Source organism: Bos taurus, chromosome 9 (assembly GCF_002263795.3).
Source record: "Bos taurus isolate L1 Dominette 01449 registration number 42190680 breed Hereford chromosome 9, ARS-UCD2.0, whole genome shotgun sequence".
Lineage (NCBI taxonomy): Eukaryota > Metazoa > Chordata > Mammalia > Artiodactyla > Bovidae > Bos > Bos taurus.
In genome coordinates, this window is record NC_037336.1 from 73,737,258 (window position 1) to 73,744,654 (window position 7,397).

Sequence of the window (7,397 nt, forward strand, 5' to 3'; positions counted from 1 at the left end):
GGATCTTCGTTCTTGAGCTGCATCGTTTCTCTCTTAATATTGCTGCTCCACTCTGTGAATTTCTCTACCAGTCATATCCTCTCCTCCCTCTGAGTTTCTGCTTTCTCAGAACTTGGCTTATGGATACAGCTTCATTGACCACTGCTCCCCCGACCACCACTACTCTTATTTCCACAGTGTCCATCGTCTGTTTGAGCCTTGTTTGAATTCAGATTTCCAAGAAGGAAGTCTGATTGGCTCAGATCATCACATTTTGCCCTTCTTTGGCTGCCGTGGAGAGAAGAGTCCCAGCCATCAAGATGATCACCTAAATACCAGGAGCTGTGGCTGGGACAGTTCCATAAGAGTATGCTATGATGAGCAGGTAGTAATCTATCTATGTGAAAATATGTATGTAAAAAAGGAGTTGGAAGTAGAACATAAAACAAAACATTAGATTCATTTTATGTAAGGATATAAGTGCAAAAGTCCCGATTGGATCATGATCTTTGTGAATCTGGTCCCTGCGATTGTATACTGCACAGCAGCGTTAGACAGTAGTCTTACCCACAAGCCAGGACCCAACATCATATTTAGAAAGAAAAATACTACAGGAGTTGCTGCTTAATCAGGATAGCACAACAATGCCTGTGGTGTTTGATTATGTGATATTTTGGAGGAGACTCTTGAGAGTCCCTTGGACTGCAAGGAGATCCAACCAGTCCATCCTAAAGGAAATCAGTCCTGAATGTTCATTGGAAGGACTGATGTTGAAGCTGAAACTCCAATACTTTGGCCACCTGATGTGAAGAACTGACTCATTTGAAAAGACCCTGATGCTGGGAAAGATTGAAGGCAAGAGAAGGGGACGACCGAGGATGAGAGATGGTTGGGTGGCATCACTGACACAATGGACATGAGTTTGAAAAAGCTCCGGGAGTTGGTGATGGACAGGGAGGCCTGGCGTGCTGCAGTCCATGGGGTCGGAGTAGGACATGACTGAGCAACTGAACTGAACTGAACTGATATTTTTGTGCATGTTTTCTTCAGTGTGACAAGACTTTAAATACAGTAAGTCTATTCATCTTAAAGGGTAATTGTCTCCACGGATCTGTTTTGGTTGCCACTAATGCTCAGTGAATATTTACAGAATGAATTTATGTAGAGATCAAATTAATATTTTTGATAGTCAATAAACCTAATAGAGTCAACTAAAATTCCTCAGAATTTGATAGTTTACATCGGTAGCATGGCCATGTATAGAAAAATTGTGCAAAATTCATAAAAGTTTTTATATTTATCAACAATAATTATAAAATATAGATTGCCTTCACAATGGCAAAAACAGCAGAGAAAAATTTACAGTAAAACTAAACTAGAATATTTTGAAGAAAGCTACAAAATTTTACTTAGGTATATATAGAAAGTTTAGAATAACCTTTCTGGATTTAAAAAAAAAACAAAACTGAATATAAAAACAAAACAAAACAATATTAAAAAGAACAAAAGAGCAACATTTCCCAAGTCCACTTATTGATATAACTCAATTATAATCAACATGATATTAAATGGATTGTTGAGAAGAATGAATATATGAAAATAACATGAAAAATTTGGAAAGTAAGATACAGTGCATAAAGAAAAAAGTGAGTGACTAGTACATCAATCTGTAGGTCAGTTGAATACAATACTTCATCCTAAAAATTCTCCCTGAACACTTCATCCTAGTTTATATACCACAGCACATATACATTCATACAGTGGCTGTGAAGGCCACAGCATTAACCAATGACAAGAGGTAAGATTATTCTATAAATAATGCTGAGGAATTGCTTTTCAGAAAAAACTCAAATCGGACTTTCAACTTATATTACAAACCAAAATTATTTCCAGAATTTTTTTACTTAAATGAAATAAACAAAAATGGGAAGCTCAGGTGGCTCAGTGGTAAAGAATCTGCCTGCTAATTCAGGAGATGTGGAAGATGCGGGTTTGATCCCTGGGTCGGGAAGATCCCCTGGAGGAGGAAATGGCAACCCACTCCAGTATTTTTGCCTGGAAAATCCCATGGACAGAGACCTGGTGGGCTAGGTTCATGGGGTCACAAAGAGTTAGACACAACTGAGTGACTGGACATGAGTAGAACAAACAAAAATATGCAAAAAGGCACCAAATATGACTGGCAAAAGAGTTAATACAATTAATATATCAAGAGTTTCAAAAACAGATAAAAAGAAAACACCCTTGTAAAAAGAAAGCACTTTAAATAAATACAAACAGCCAATTAAAATATGTATTATTAAGTAAAATACATATGTAAAAATGCTATTTTCCTCTATCAATATAAGAATTGCTTATAATAATACTTAATTAAGGCAATAGTATAATAACATGATCATTTATTATACTGCTGCTAGAAGGAGAAATTAGTATATCGTTTTTGGAAAGTGAGCTTTAAGAAAATCATACATTTGAACTGTTATAAATCTATTCTTAAAAAAAATCAAGTATACCAATACTTATATTTAAGATTCTATTTTTATTCATAAATTAAATCAGGAATAAATCATTATGTTCAATGATGGAATAATCAAGAAATAAATTATAATACTGTGTGATAGAATTTTTTAAATACTACTTAATGAAAGAGAAGAATGCTTACAAAATAGTATTTAGTGAAAGAAAAAACAGAATATTTTACTTTATATGCTGTATAGAGTAAATTCTTTTAGCATTTAAACATATAATAATTGATTTTTAAAATCTGACTATTTGTGAAGGACTTATATGGTTCATGATATAGAATATGTTTTCATTTAGGAAAACTGCATGTAAAAGATTTCAGGTTCTTTTCTAATGTGTGCTTGTATACATGTTTCTTTAATTGTCCATCAGCTCATTTATTTTTATGTCTCTACATAGACAGCCCTAAAGTCTTTGATATCGAGTACTCAACAAATGTGAATATTGAAAAAAATTTTGCTTTTTTCTAATACATCATCCTCAAGCACCATCCCCATTGCAGGTTAGAGTTATATGCACTGCCTTGGATTGAGAGCATTGGGTTGGTAGACTTATGAATTCAAGAGACCACTGATGATATGGTGCCCCAGATAGTCATTGAGGAGGTGACCACTTGGGATTTGGGCAGACAACTGTCCCTGCAGAGGACTCTATTTTAAAGCACAGCAATAACAGAAATAAAAAGGTCTCCAAAACTAAGACCTCTTGACTTATTATTCCAAATCTATTATAGTTAATAAATCTCAGAGCTGTATTATAAAGCAAATCAGTTCAGTTCAGTTCAATCACTCAGTCGTGCCCAACTCTTTGTGACCCCATGATCCGCAGCACGCCAGGCCTCCCTGTCCATCACCAACTCCCAGAGTCCACCCAAACCCAGGTCCATTGAGTCGGTGATGCCATCCAACCAACTCATCCTCTGTCATTGCCTTCTCCTCCTGCCCTAGATCTTTCCCAGCATCAGGGTCTTTTCAGGCAAGTCAGCTGTTCACATCAGATGGCCAAAGTATTGGAGTTTCAGCCTCAGCATCAGTCCTTCCAATGAACACTCAGGACTAATCTCCTTTAGGATGGTCTGGTTGGATCTCCTTGCAGTCCAAGGGACTCTCAAGAGTCTTCTCCAACACCACAGTTCAAAAACATCAATTATTCACTGCTCAGCTTTATTTATAGTCCAACTCTCACATCCATGCATGACCACTGGAAAAACCATAGCCTTGACTAGATGGACCTTTGTGGACATAGTAATGTCTCTGCTTTTTAATATTCTGTCTAGGTTGGTCATAACTTTCCTTCCAAGGAGTAAGCATCTTTCAATTTCATGGCTGCAGTGATTTTGGAGCCCAGAAAAATAAAGTCGTCTACTGTTTCCCCCATCTATTTGCCATAAAGTGATGGAACCAGATGCCATGATCTTAGTTTTCTGAATGTTGAGCTTTAAGCCAACTATTTCACTCTCCTCTTTCACTTTCATCAAGAGGCTCTTTAGTTCTTCTTCACTTTCTGCCATAAGGGTTGTGTCATCTGCATATCTGAGGTTATTGATATTTCTCCCAGCAATCTTGATTCCAGCTTGTACTTCATCCAGGCAGCATTTCTCATGATGTACTCTGCATATAAGTTAAATAAGCAGGGTGACAATATACAGCCTTGACGTACCCCTTTTCCTATTTGGAACCAGTCTGTTGTTCCATGTCCAGTTCCGACTGTTGCCTCCTGACCTGCATACAGGTTTCTCAAGAGGCAGGTCAGGTGATCTGGTATTCCCATCTCTTTCAGACTTTTCCACAGTTTATTGTGATCCACACAATCAAAGGCTTTGGCATAGTCAATAAAGCAGAAATAGATGTTTTTCTTGAACTCTCTTGCTTTTTCCATGATCCAGTGGATGTTGGCAATTTGAGCTCTTGTAAAGCAAATCAGTTACTTACAAATAATTAATTTGGGTGAAATTGAGGTCAGGACACTTTGAAATCTACAGGAATGCTAAATATTCCCTACCAGATAGTGTACTTCCCAGGTATGGTACCTAGAAGTGTTTGAGCAATATAAGCCATTTATATCTATAGTGAGAATTTATATGCTCATATACACATTTACTTATTCAATATTTTATCGACATGAAGGCAGGGGCCATGTCAGTTTTGTTTGCTACTTTATATTCTGCACCTTGCATAACACCTGCCACCTAGAAAACTCAAACAAATATTTGGTGAATGAAAGAATGAATGAACCAATATTGGAATGAACCCACCTTAAATTTTAGGACCAGCTGATTGATTGTGTAAGATGATATCTTTCTTCTTGTTCAAGAGCTTTCAGTTTCATCATGTACATTTCTTTTATCTTCATTCGGACCCAACATGTATATAGAATAAAGAAAAGACTGGGCCTAACGCTGTCACTTAATGGTTTCCTGTTTCTGTCATGATGTCTTGGATAGACCTATTCTGGGTCCGTATATAGGTTCATAGATTTTGCTCATTTATTAGAGTACAAAACATTTTTTATGGAAAATTACCCTATTATTTGGGGTATCAAATGGCTAGGAGACATTTGTATGAAACAATTAAACATGAAGTTAGCATTGTTCAAGTAGGATCATTGAATGCAATATTTGACTTGTGTGTGTGTAGTTTTTTTGGTGATCAACCTTATACAAGCTCGTTAGAAAAGTTAGAATATAACATATTAAAAAGAAAATATTGCACATACTCCCCTATTCAGAACCAACCGCTGTTCTTTTGATGTATCGATTTCCTTTCAGTCTAGAATAAAAATTTTTAGCACTAACAGAGCCCTTGGAATGCATGTAAATATATTCTGAAAAGAATGAAGGAAAGAACAAGCTGGGGAAGATAAATCAGGCTAGAAATATGAAAAGCATAAAAAGTGATAAGAAAGAAAACACAAACTTTCGTTATTTATTTTTTAGTGTCAAAGGAACTTGAATTTGTATAGATTCAATTTGAACTCCCCTCAACTAGAACCCACTGGTAAATAATTACAGAATTAAAAATCCAGACTATGTCACAGCAATCAAATAAAACCAACCAAACATCCCGCCTATTTCCCCATTGCCACCAAAGTGATCTCTGAGAATTTTCTGCTCAGTTTATACCAGATCTTGATTCTTAGATGAAACCCACTGGGGACAAATTTTATTATTTCCTTTCTTATATTTACATGGTATTTCATGAGCATGTAACAAAGACTGATTCAAACTTTGTGTTCAATAGGTTGGTCATTTTTTATGAGGTGATTTTAGAAGACTGGCTTCCCTGGTGGGTCAGATGGTAAAGCGTCTGCTTGCAATGTGGGATACCAGAGTTTGATCCCTGGGTTGGGAAGATCCCCTGGAGAAGGAAATGGCAACCCACTCCAGTACTCTTGCCTGGAAAATCCCATGGACAGAGGAGCCTGGTAGGTTACATTCCATGGGGTCGCAAAGAGTAGGACATGACTGAGCGACTTCACTTTCACTTTAGAAAATATAAGATAAAATGATTGTGGTAAATAAGCATGGATCATACAAAAGCTATTTTCATAGCAGTAGTGATTGTTGAAGTAAAAAAATTAGAAATAATATAAATGTTTTATAATAAAAACTGAGTTAAATAAATTATTGCATTTTGATAAAATATAGTGGTATCACTGAATGTTAATTGCATGAGAATATTATCATAATATTTGAATTAAAAAGCTATAGTAAATTACTGTATGTGGTATGAATCTATTTGTGGAGAAATGTATTTTTACTTAGAAAATAGACTGGAAGAATATATGTCCAATTGTTCAGTAGAATGCTAGAATCATGATTTTATTACTTACGTGCGATCATATGTGTTTTTAGTATTTCCCACATTTTCTACAATGAGTATATATTTCAGTAGATTGTCCTATTTAGACAGGCTGACAATGTGAACCTAGTTAAGCCATCAGGCATTCTTTACCCAGAGTACTTGAGCTCCAAGAAGGTCCATGGATAGGTGTCAAAGAATTTGTGAACCGCATGAGATGCTGTGCAGGATGCTGCGTTTGTATATATATTGTTCTTAGAAAAATGAAAGTGAAAGTGTTAGGCACTCAGTCGTGTCCGACTCTTTGTGAGCCCATGGACTGTAGCCTGCCAGACTCCTCTGTCCATGGGATTCTCCAGGCAAGAATACTGGAATGGGTTGCCATTCCTTTTTGCAGGGGATCTTCCTGACCCAGGGATTGAAGCTGGAGCTCCCCCCATTGCAGGCCACCAGGGAAGTCAATGTTCTTAGAAGAGGATCCATATTTCACTGAATTCTCAAAGTGGTCTGTGACCCTCTAAGGCCTAAGGAAAACTGCTTTCTGGTAACCTGTTCTAAATCCTGCTCAAGATGACATTTCAAAGTAGGTGTCTCCATACTTCTTATTTCAAAGACTCTATGTATATAAGCTCTTTGGCTAAGTGAGCCTGTCACATTAAATTTTAGCTTTCTATGTATATTTGAAACAAAGCCAGAATACTTAAGAGCACAAATAAAATTAACATTTACTGGAAACTATAGCAGAAAAGGTAAATTATTTATTGTGTGATAAGAACTATATCTTATCATCAAAACTCCAATATATCTTGATTCCTGTAAGAGTAAGAATCAAAATTTCATATTATAACTAAACAGCCTAATCATTTATTACTGTTATTTATCTTTCTTATTAAATGTATTTTGAAGCATTACCTACTGAAGAAGCATTCATCTTTGCTCCCTCTTTATTTTATTTAAATAACCATATGACATTGACTTTACAAGAGTTCAAATGGTCTTTGGCTGAAAGTGATAAAATCCTAAACTGATCTTTATGAACTTATTTGTATTTTCCTCCTGTAAATGGAGATAGCAAGGGCCTCAAAGCTGTCCTGT